Consider the following 12879-nt stretch of genomic DNA (forward strand, 5'->3'; position numbering starts at 1 on the left):
TAATATTGGTAAAACTTATGTGCTATCGCCTAGACGGTAACTAAACTCGGAACAATGTAATATGATGTAAATTAATGTAGTGGTGTTTTCTTTATAATCAATGCTGTTGATATCAGATGTGTCTGTTGCATCCCGTTTACGTTTCCGCTGCGGTTACGGGGTGTTACATTCCTTTACTATTTTTAACAGAAAATTGATCCAACCTTGGAAAGTGATAGATATACTGATTCTGTGTGCTTAACTAGTGAAGTTATTAGGCCTAAAAGACTTTAGAACAGTTATTGTATGTCATGGTAGCTTTTTATGGTGCGTAAAAGTAGAAGTGATACTAACTAAATCTACTCGATTTTACGTGGAAACTCCTTAAGAGTTGTGTATGTCTCCATATATATCTTTCCGAATGATAGGCAGAAAAGCGATTACTCAGTCATACACGAGCCCGTGAGTGTTCTGATTCCCGTGAAGATAGCGTGTCAAGAAACTGCAGTGATCCAGATTCGGGACTTGCAGTAGTTTATCTGAAGTTGTGTAAATACTTAAAAAAAATGTGTGTGTTATTGAGACATTCTAGAGTTCATAATGATAAGACTTCTAAATCAAGATGCAAGATAGAGAACGGGAAGAAGAGTCTGAAGATCGAAGAGTAATTACTATTTAATCAGACACTACGGGTCGAGGTCAACTCGGGGTGACTTGGGGAAAGCCAAATACGCTTTGAGAATAGATAGGAGGCATCATAATCTCTGAGTTGTTGCCCATTTAAGTTTTGAGCTTAATTGAACCTAACCCGTATCACAGAAACGATGAAAACCATCTTAAGTTATTTACCTGCTTACAACCTGTTTCTTTATGTCATAATACAGCTGAACACGGATCTGTGTGACAGTCACGTAGTTAGTATGATTCCTGTTCGGATCTTTTCTAAAACATGGTAGTCCCTGTCGAGACTGAAATTTGATCCCGTGTACTTTAATTTTTAAAAGTTTTTTCTACTTATGTAGTTGTATGATTTTATACTTGGTTACTTGGTCTTGATCGTATCATTTAACGCTTTAAAGGTTGTTTTAAAACTTAATTGCAAATTGTTCAAATTATGGGGTTTGTTTTGTAAAATTCTAATATCGGCGAACTTGTGCATAACTTCGCCTGCAATAGGCGAAGTTATCCATAACTTAGCCGGTATAACTCTGACACTATATAAAGAAGTTTTAAGGTCAAACTGTTCATTATTTTCATAAACCGGCGAACTTATCTTCTGAAACCCTAAGCGAACTTATATCTCGACTATTGCAGTCGTCCCTGCTGGCAGAACATGGCAAAATCATTGATGCTTTGAAGCAGTTCTTGGCATCTCAGGGGGAGACGAGCTGTAAAGGCGATGAGCTGAAGACGAAGAAGCGAGGAAATATCAAAGAGTTGTTTCGGTTTGTGTACGCGAAGGAGTTCATGCTTGAAGATGAAAGACGCAAGATTGTTGAAGATTACGAGACACGTGCTTGAAGATAGAGATATGAAGCTACTGCCAAGGGGGAGTCTGTTGGTACATGATGTCAGTAGTTCAGTGTCTAGTGTCTGTAATCGAGTTAGTAATGATTTGTATTTGTATTAAGCGAAGTTAGCCAACAAGTTCGCTGATATGGGCGAACTTGTAGAGTAAGCGAAGTTAGTGACAACTTCGACTGAACATGCTAGGCGAAGTTGTCGTGTTATATATAGATTAGGTTACGGCTGAGTTAGTAGTTAATCAGTTAATCATTGTATCGAGTTGACGAGTCCTGTAATCGGTGATTGATATCACGTGTTTCCAGTTGCAATACAACGAGTCTTTGTTTATTGTAACGTGTGTTCGATCGGGTTAACGTATATCGTCTTCTACACTCGTAACGTCTTACGTAGGGATTCCGCACCTTCGTAGAACGAGATATTCCGTGTAGATCCGGCTGGGAACCTACAGTAGTTGGGATCGTCACTTACCGTTAGTCAAGTTCTCTTATAATAACAGTTATCACGCCACGATTGGGATGCCACCGTTTGAGATGTTTTATGGTAGGAGGTGTAGGACTACTGGGGTTCCATTGGTCAGAAACAGTTGGGTAGTTTGGAGGTGGTTGAGGCTACGACTGAGAAGCTTGATAAAAATTAAGGCTTTTATGAAGGCCGCTCAGGATCGTCAAAAGTCCTATGCGGACAAAAGGCGGAGGCCTATTGTGTTTGAGGCTGGTGATCGGGTTATGCGGAAAGTTTCTCCTTGGAAGGGTATTATTCGTTTTCGTAAGAAGGGGAAGCTTAGTCCGAGGTTCATTGGTTCGTTCCGTATATTGTCCCATGTTGGTGAGGTAGCGTATAGATTGGAATTACCCAGTAGCTCGCGGGGATTCATCCTAGTTTTCACGTGTCCCATTTGAGGAAATGTTTAGCAGATGAGGAGGCCCATGTGCCTCTTGATGACATTGAGCTTGATAGTAAATTGAACTACGTGGAAGAACCTATCGCTATTCTTGACCGTCAGGAAGGGCGTTTGAGGAATAAAGTGGTTAGGCAGGTAAAGGTGTAGTGGAGGCACCGTAGGGGTTCCGAGGCTACTTGGGAGTCCGAAGAAGAGATGATGAAACTCTATACTCAGTTGTTCCTGTCGCATCGGGATTCGGGGACGAATCCCAGTGTATGGGGGTGGACTTGTAACGCCCGTTAATTTACGGTTTAAGGATTTAAATCATGTAAAGTAAGTATACTTCTCGGGAGTTATCCGGCATATTTCGTTGGCCCTATCATCTTCCCGGTATGTTAAGTCATCTAATCTTTCCTCACAAGTTGCCATATCTCTTACATTAGAAGGGCTAGTGTGTAACATGTTTATTTATATCATAAAAATAAAATAAAACCTAACCCTAGCCCCATTCAGCGCCGGTCGGACCTAAGGACCCCCCCCCCTTGCGATTTTCTTCTGTGCAGCCAAAGTTAAGCCACAAAAACTTCAATTCAAGGTTAGTTTTATGATTCCCCAAGTCTTTTACACCTTAATTGATCTTTATATTTCGCGTATTGATCGATAAACGACTTGTTTTAGATTAACCGGGTGGCTTCCCAATTGAGCGGTTTCGAGATTGTTTTGGTTAAGGTTTTTGCACCAAAATATTCCTAGGTGTGTCTAGTATAACATACTTAAAAATCATGTTCTTTGGTGTTCGTTAGATTGGTCAACTAGTTGTAGTTAGATTGTTAGTGTTCGGTTGACTAGAATTGTAGTTTGATGTGTTTAACGCGAGGATTGAAGTGATTAATGACCAATTCAGCTCGGGGGAACTTAGTTTGATGTACGGGCTGTTGAAAAAAATCATTTTTATAAGTTATGGGGCTGAATTGGTTGTCGGTTACTCAAACGGGTCGGTACAACGCACAATTGCGTTTATTGAATGGTTGGTGCGTTGTACTTGCGAGTTACCGACCCATTTGACCCGTGTAGCGTCGTGTGGACTTGTTGGCTGTGATTTTATCATGTTGGGTCCACACGGGGCTGAGTTGGATGTTAATGGCCTAAACGACTCTTAAACGCGCGTGTTAGTGTCACCTAGTGCTTTTGAGGGTAAATTGGGAATTCTTTATAACCGGAGTATCTAAGGGTCGTGTTGGGGAATGTAAGGCCTCGGGGGTTGTTATTATTGAGTTTGATGAGATCGAGGCTTTAGGTAACTCAAACCATGTTAGAGCGTCTCGTAGGATAAACGAGTCCTTTCGATGTCGATTGTAATGTTTGTATGTAAACCGACAGGTGTTTGAGTTTTGGGATTACTTAGGGATTACCTAGCTCCGGGTGAATACGTATCTTGTGTCAGGTGAGTTCATGATTCCCCCTTTTTACTCTTTTCAGATTTTGGACTAGCATGCACACCTAAGCGTTTTGCTTGATGAATTGTTTAAAACTATTTTGGATGGGCTTACTTGTATAGTGTAGGCCTTGAGATTATACTATCGTATGTATGTATGTATTATTGTATGGCCAATATTTGGCGATGTTAGTAGTCGTTATTGACTACGGATGTTACGTATGCCTACTTTGTGTTTACATACGTTGATGAGATGTTACGTGTTTGGGTTGTACATTTGCTCGACCCTGATGTTATTACTTGGATGTTATATATATATATATATATATATATATATATATATATATATATATATATATATATAACATACATCAGTAACTTCATGCAAGGGATGTAGTTAAAAATAATGTTTAATATATATATAAGGATGATTATTTATCGATGATGATGGCTTAACTGATGTATCTCTTTCACTTTTAAACTCTTAGAATGACTATTATGATTATTAATTATTGATGTTATTTATTAAAACTTGAACTCACTCAGCTCAAGCTGACTTTGTGTGCATGTTAGTGTGAGTTTTCAGGTTAGGAGAATAATGCTTTACCGCTTGGACGTGCATGAAGTTACTTGGACGGTGAAGGGCATACTTGGATGGAACATTTAAATATTAAACATTTCTTTTTAAAAGTTTTATCAAATGCATTTAAATTGGTTTTTGGGCATTATTCCCGGGTTTTGGGAACTTATTTTATTACTTATGGTTTTCCGCTGAATTATACTCTGAATTGGTTGATTTAATGAAATGAACTGTTTTCAAGTTTAAGTATTTTTATAAGTATTATGGATGAATACCAACTGTAGGATTCCCGAGATTCGGGGTCTTACACCGGATCGTCTCTTGGTCCAGCTACAGACGTTTAGTCTGGTTTTTGATAGCTTTAAACATTGATTGATCATTGTTTGAATATAATATTTAAACTTGTAGTCTTTCTGTGCATTTACCAATCATGTGCTGAGTTTCTTCTTCATGAAGAAACATCTATGATAGGTTTCTTCTTCAAGAAGAAACATCAGTTGACCATAGCCTTTGTATGTAAATCTTACGTTTCTTAATCATGAAGAAACATTATTTTTAACTACATCCCTTGCATATAATGTTTCTTAACCTTGAAGAAACTATTAGTGACTATATCTTCTTGTATGTAAAAGCTTATGTTTCTTAATCATGAAGAAACATTTTTTAGGTATAATCTTTGTATATATAAAACTTATGTAAACATAATTATGAACAAGGTTTGGGCTATACCCTTGACCATGGTTTAAGCCATATAATATAATAATAAAATAATAACTTGAGCGGAACCCCTACCTTAAGCGGGTATTCGGAGTTTATACACCTAAGCTTGTACGGGCAGCACTTCCACTTTAAATCAAGTACTGAGGCTTAAACCATTGGAATCTCGGGGATTGGCATGTACTACGATAATCGACAAGCAAAACGAGGCTAACTATATGTGAGAATGTGTCTGGTGTGAGATGGAAATGAGCCGGGTGCCCCCCTTTTATTGCCTGATTTTGGAACCCATCACGTATCGCAATGACCCTTTTAAGGAGGCCATCGCGTAGCGCGATGACTCATTATACTCAAGTGATGCCACGTGGCCTGCCTCGCATGCCATGTGATGGGACATGTGTCTCTGTTACTTAACCGGGTCATCACGTATTGTGAAGGCCCAAAGGGTTTGGTCGTCGCGTAGCACGACACCGCCCAATCATTGGGTTCTGTGAGACTCCGTCGCGTATCGCGATGAGCTTATCTCTTGCCCGTCGCGTATCGCGCTTGGTTTCAAAACTTAATTTTTTCATTTTCGGTCCATTGTCTTTGGTACCTTGTCACGTCTTGGTCTAACTTCCACTTTACAAAAATACTAAGGAGGCTCTCATGCGGCTCGCGGCGATGCTAGCATGCGAAGTGCAAAGTGCGCCATCAAAGCACCACATTTCGCGGCCCGAGCCCGTGCTCGTGCGCGTCGAGTGCTTCGCACCCTCCGCTAGGACCATTGGGTGCATCTTGGCATATAAGAATATTATTATGGAAACTCTTTTCATTATAAAGAGTTCCCAAATTTTATAATTTTCCAATATAGGGGGAATTTCTCTTTTCTAGTTATACCCATGTGGAATGTTTCTACTTTCTTCTTTATTTCCTTGTGGGATGAACTTTCTTATTTCCTTAACATGAAATATTTCCTCCTTCCAATTTTATATTTTCCATTACTTATTTTGGAGAATATTTTTGCTCCTTCATTTTTATTAAGTTGTCAAATTTGGAACAAATTTTGGGGATGCTACAGTCATGGATTATGGTGCATCATTCCGTGCTATCCAAAGCAAGACGACATGCGAAACGCTAAAGAAGGAGATTTTGGCAAAGTAAGGTCAGTAAACTGTGAAATTCTTGATGTAACTGGCATGGGAGATGTTGACCTGGTTACTACTTTGGGCACTACCTGGACTATGTGTAGCGTCAGGATCTTCCAAGGCTTGAAACAAATTTAATCTCTGTTGGGCAGTTGGATGATCAGAGTTTAGATGTTAAGTTTTATGGTTGAAAGTGGTGGGTTGTTAACGAAAATCTCATTATTGCTAGGGGTTTCAAGAAGAGGTCGTTATACATGGTTCCTAGTATGTCTAGGGAGTTGACCACCCCTGTTAGGATGAACGCCAAAGTCGGGCTCACCGATTCGACAGTTAAACAAGTCCTGTTTGCAAAAAAGGACTCTAGGACTTCGGGCAATCTTCTTGGGCGTATTCGGAGGTCTGAACGTGTACATGATATTCATAGCGGTGGGAGCACGAGATGTGTTTTGACACCATATGGAAATCAACGTTAGGTTCAGAAGACCCGGTTTTTGAATGAAATCTCTCTTGAGAAGTTCCTACTATTGGGGAGTGTTCCTATGAGAATCCCTGTATCTGATGGTTCAAGTCTATGGGAATCAGTTGGAATTGAGGATGAGAAGATGGGGTCTTATGTGTGGCATTTGTCAATTTTCTTACCCAAAAACCAGACCCGTTTAAAACTTTGAGCTTTCATTTATAAATTTTTATGTAGGTTTATGTTAGAAATTATTAATTTATGGTTTCAACCTAGTTACAGACTCTACGTCATGTATTTTGGTCATGTCGATTTTATATAAGCATCCGGACCGAACCCGAACCCAAACCCAAACCGAACACTCGTCTAAAACTTGCTTAAACTGATTTTGCTCCTTTTTTCATATCGGTTCGCTTATTTTAGACGAGCCAAACTTTTTAATTAATTTTGATAAAATAAAGTAATTAACTATTATTCTTTAATGGTAAAACATGATTTTAAACTTATATATATATATATATATTTATATATATATATATATAGGGATGGGTTCTAGTGAAAACTCCTCTTAAAGAGAAAACTTAAAAACTTCTAAAAAACTATTTTTACCTTTTTTTTTCAATTTTTTTTAAGTTTCTTTTTTTTCCATTATTCTTATATGTTATTATTGGTTCAAAAAAAAAATTTGTTGGTAACCTCGTCGGTATAGTGCGCATGTGTAATAGTATGCATTGCATATATGCAAAAGTGTTTGTATTGCATAGAATACAACACTATTGCACATATTTGATACACACTATTGTATATATGCAATATAAGAGTAAAACACACATCGAATACACATTAGTACGTATGTGTAATACAACATTAACGTACATGTGCACCACGTCGACTTTTATGTTATTATTATTTTTTTTCCATATAATACAACACTACTACACATATACAATACACAAATATTGAATATATGCAATAAAACACTATTAAACTCAAAAATACATAGTAATACACATGTGTAATACAACGGTATCGCACAGTAATACGTATGTGCATTACAGCGATTTTTATTTTCTTTATTATTTTATTTTTTTATATATTTCGAGTGAATTATAAGAAAATATAAGAATAATGGCTAAAACAGAATTTTGAAAATATTTTTTTATTTTTAAATAAAAATAATTCTTTAGGAGTTTTTAGGAGTTTTTTAGTTTTCTCTCTAATTGTGAGTTTTCTCTTGATCCTCTCCCTATATATATATATATATATATATATATATATATATATATATATATATAGGGGATGGATCATGCGAGAAGTGATATTATAGCGAGAAGTGCAGAAGTCGATCTCAACCGTTGATTATCTTAGATTTATTCAAAGAATTAATTCCCCTAATTACTCCTAAAATATTCTCCATATTAATTCTTGTAGAAAGTTACAAATTTTAGAAAAGATAAATTGGCCTTTACATAAACATCCTCTATAATAGTTTTAATGAAATATCATCGAGAGATTTTTTTTTTTTACATTAACGGTTTAATAAGATTTATTTGAATTATCTTTTACCTACATATAAGAAAATGTATTTGTAGGTGAATTGTAATAAATTGATGACCTACACAAGTAACATAATAATCTACACATAGCTTATATTCTATTATACAAATTGTTAGTTATTTTTATTTTTATCAAAATGTAACTTGTATTTTCCAACCCAAATTATGTTTGAGTCAAGAATTAAAATAATATGTTTGAGTTTGAAGTATTTAAGTAAATAATGTTTCATAGAATTTTCCAAAAATAAAATAACCAAGCATATCAAACGAGTTGACCTCCCATGAGCTTTCCATGGCAATTTGAACAGCCCAACTAAATAAACAACATAAAGTTTGTGAATTGGCCTCCCATGAGCGTTCCATGGCAATTTGTTGGACCAATTCAAATAACGAGTAATAAACAATTGAGTTGTTCAGCCCATGAGCGTGTACATGGTACTAATTAATGAATTATCGAATCAATGGAGGTGTTCGGACCATGAGCGTTACACGGCATTTAACTGACTCAACTAAATATCGAATCAACGTATCAAATATAAGTAGTTGGTGTATCTCGGGAATCACCCCGGACGATTCGTTCCAATCCGAAAATTAAATCGAAAATTATTTAAGAAATGAATAATTGGAGTGCCCATGGATTTTTCACCCAACTAAGCATTTAAAATAATTTAAAACAAAAATTTGGAAGTATAACCGTTTAGCCGGTTATGTTTACCACGTAGCCGTTTAGCCGATTATGGGTACCACTTGAAATTATGTGGTTGTACGAGATTTGTCATACCCCCACGCTTCAAGGTGAAAGAGCCAAGCACGGGAATTCTTAAGGAATTTTCCACAATAAAAGATAATCTACTAAAATTAAGATGATTTAACAATATTTTGAATGTTGAGGCATAACCTCGGAATTCGTGTGTGTGTGCAATACATAAATAGGATAAACAATAAAATAATTAATCTAAGCAAGCTGTAAATAATTCATTAAATAGCACATAAGGCAGTTTAGATAGGCACGTATAGGGTTCCTATCATATGTCTAGGACAATTTCTAACGACCTATCTTATAACCTTCAGCTCTGATACCAATCTGTCACACCCCAACCTAAGGCAGAAATGCCGGGGCGTGATCCAATTGCTCACAGCTCGAAGATACTATCATATATAAAATGTGACAATATCTAATTAATTATTTAATTCAAATAATACACAATATTCAAATACAATAATACAATTCAAATAAATAAATATAATAAATTAAATTTAAGTTTGTCTTCAATATAACCCTAAGGTATTTCTAAGTGTCCAAACTTCAATCTTCAATCAACCGACATATGCGTAGAAAATGGAGTTTTGGTCAACAACACATGTTTAGTGAGTTTACCACCAGTTTTGCAATAAAATAAGGATAATATAATAAATAAGCAAAACGTAATAAATGCGGCAATGAAATCAAACCATAAGCATGTAAGTTGTCGATTAAACCATTACCAAGCGAATCGGGCGCCGGTAAATCAACCATAAGCACATAAGAATAAGACCGTTGCCAAGCGAATCGGGCGGTGGTCAATAGAATGAGAACCCTCTCCAAGGGGATATGTCAAACGAATGAACACAATAACACATAAGCACATAACAGGTAGATTTGATTAATCACACACAATTACACATTTGCTATTTTTTGATATGTATGTATATATAGATATGTATGTATAGTATTATATACGCATATGTCCCCAAAAAGTTTATGAAAATCAAGTAAAATAGGGGAATGATAAAACTCACCTGATCGATTAAGCCAAATGGGAATGTTTACGACAGGAACGATAATCACGCTCTTCGAGGGTTACCGAAAAGGATCCTAATTAAATGATATTACAAGTGAATTATAATGATATAATATGTATAACGGATTTAAGATTTCGATATGATTTGAGTTACAATTATGATTGGTATATTATGGATTGAACAATTGTTCCCTAAGGACTATTGTTATTATTCTATTACAAAAATCATTGTTTGTCATAAAAATCGGATTACGAATAATTAGTTTAAATAAATATGAGTTGAGATCTACTTTAATAAGAAACGTTTAAATAATAATTATCATAAAAAAATTATATTTTGGAGATTTTAACGAAAATCTAACGATATAAATATAGACAACACATTTAATACCTTTGTTATACATATATAATAACAATAAATAAAATAAATTTATGAAGACGTTCAACTACGAGAAACCTCGATATTGGTGTTTGATTTTAATAAAATAACTGTTGATTTACTATATAACCATACACTTATAATACATATATACATATATATATACACATATATATGTATATATACGAAAGCTTGTAACGAGACAAATAGACACGAAACGTTTAACTTTATGAAGGTCGGCTAAATAAAATATTGTTTATTTAATATTTAATATTAATTTTTAATATATCATAAACAATTAAAACCAATTAAAACAATAACAAACTAAAATACCAAAAAAAAACCGGACTGGCCCGGGTTTCAAACCCGGGCCAGTGGGCGGTCCAAACCTTAACACACACACAACATCCGTCTGCGCTGGTGTGTCATTTAGTTAAAGCTTGCAAACTTTTTAATATATACAGAATAAGAAAAATCCAGTTTTTGATTAAGAAACCCTAGATTATCAATCACCCAATCTGCTTAATGTTTGTCTGAATTGATTTAGGGTTTTCGTTTATTGACGATCGATGAGTATTATACATGTTTCAATTACCTCAACTGATGAAGAAACCATAGAGGACGACGAGCCCGTTGCCGGCGGCAAGAACAAACCCAATTAGAGAGGTTACGGCCAAAATTAACACAATTAGGTTTAGGGCTCTTGATCGTAGGGTTATAAAGGAGGTGCAGCTGAGAGCAATTGAGTTATAATTCACCTTAGTTTATATAATCGATTCGGGTTTAAGATGGTTTGACTTAATATCTCAATACGGTTTATAATTGATCTTGTTTCTTAATTAGTGATGTCGGTTAGGCCGCTAATGGTAAGAGAAATAAGCCATACACACACACACACACAATTAAACCCCAAATATTAACCAAACTACTGTCATGTTTATTCTAATTTTCGTTTATTGTTCACTTTTTGTTCATTCAAGTGTTGTTTGATGTTAGGAGGTGTTTTCTTCAAGTTTGGTTTTGTCTGCTCACCTAAGTCAAGTTCTCTCTGTTATTCATTTATTATCATTTCTCGATTACTATTTAAGGTGAGTAATTCACACCCGTTTTCTATTTTGTTTTGTGGGTAACATTCATACCACAACCTCATGATTTTTTATAATGATTTTCACAACCACAATTCTATGACATGAGCTTATGTGTAGTGCACGATTAATTGTTACATGCTTAAAAGGTGTCTATTGTTTATTTTTGATGGCCTCATCCTCATCCTCATTATTATGATTATAAGCCATCCAAGTAAACTTAACCGAACTAATGTCATGATAAAAAGACTAATTTGTTTTACTATTTGATGTCAATAACATATCTGAGTAACTTGACCGAACTAGAGTTGCAGTGAATAGATTTAATTGTTATATTTATTGCTGTTAATACCATATCCCATAATAATTGTCTTTTTACTATTGTTATATATAAAACCTTGTGTTTTGCTCACTCAACATGCGTTCTTGACAAATATATCTAATTTTATGCATGTTACAGGTGGCTTGCTTTGATGATTGAAGAGTGAAGCTTGTAGATTTGTCATTCGATATCAACGACAAAATGTGTTATCTAGATTTGTTGTAGTGAATTTGATATTGTGTACTTTAATTTTGTGCACATAAAATAATTAGATATTGATATTTAATTAATAGTGTCTTATGTGCTACTAATCAATTAATCGCGCCCCGACATATTACGACTTAGGTTGGGGTGTGACAAATTGTTATCAGATTCAGAGGCTATAGGATAGGTTGTTAGACGTAATGACCTAGTAGCATGCTTAGGTTCCCACACGTGCTTATGTGTTTGCATTAACTGTTTTTAATTCTTCATAGCTCATTTATTTAACAATTTTATTTTTATATTATTGTTGTGGACAGGCGCGCGCTACTCTATGGCTATGCCTCACTCTCAAAATTTATTTTTAAACCCTATTTGTTATTTTACTTTGCAAAATTCCTTCAAAATTCCCGCGTGTTCAATTTATACACTCCTATTCTCAAGGTTTCATTGTATAACGGGTTATGTAGTAACAGGTAGGTGGACACGCCTACGATCCGAACCTTTGACACCAAGGCTTGCGAGCCTAAAGAAATGCAATGCATATAAAACCTGATAAGCCGTAGCATTCGGTTGCTTTCCTGGAGGGTTCAGTGAGGGTAGTGAAACCTATTAGGACAAAGCATACCACACGAGACGTTATACGAATCGACAAGCCTCTTGGCGTCAACATGATCATATTTAATGGTTACACTTCTCTTTATATTCGAATCCATGGCGATACATAAATAAATTCGATTTTCTTTTATATAAATTTCTTTTTATTTAATTCAGAAGGGGTGTGGTTGGATATTCCCACTACCCGTTTTCAAATTTGTTTTCACGATTTTGTTGGGATAATCCACGATGA

This window comes from Bidens hawaiensis, unplaced genomic scaffold (assembly GCF_021521415.1).
Source record: "Bidens hawaiensis isolate Kalapana, Puna unplaced genomic scaffold, B.hawaiensis_p1.1 tig00030789_1, whole genome shotgun sequence".
NCBI lineage: Eukaryota > Viridiplantae > Streptophyta > Magnoliopsida > Asterales > Asteraceae > Bidens > Bidens hawaiensis.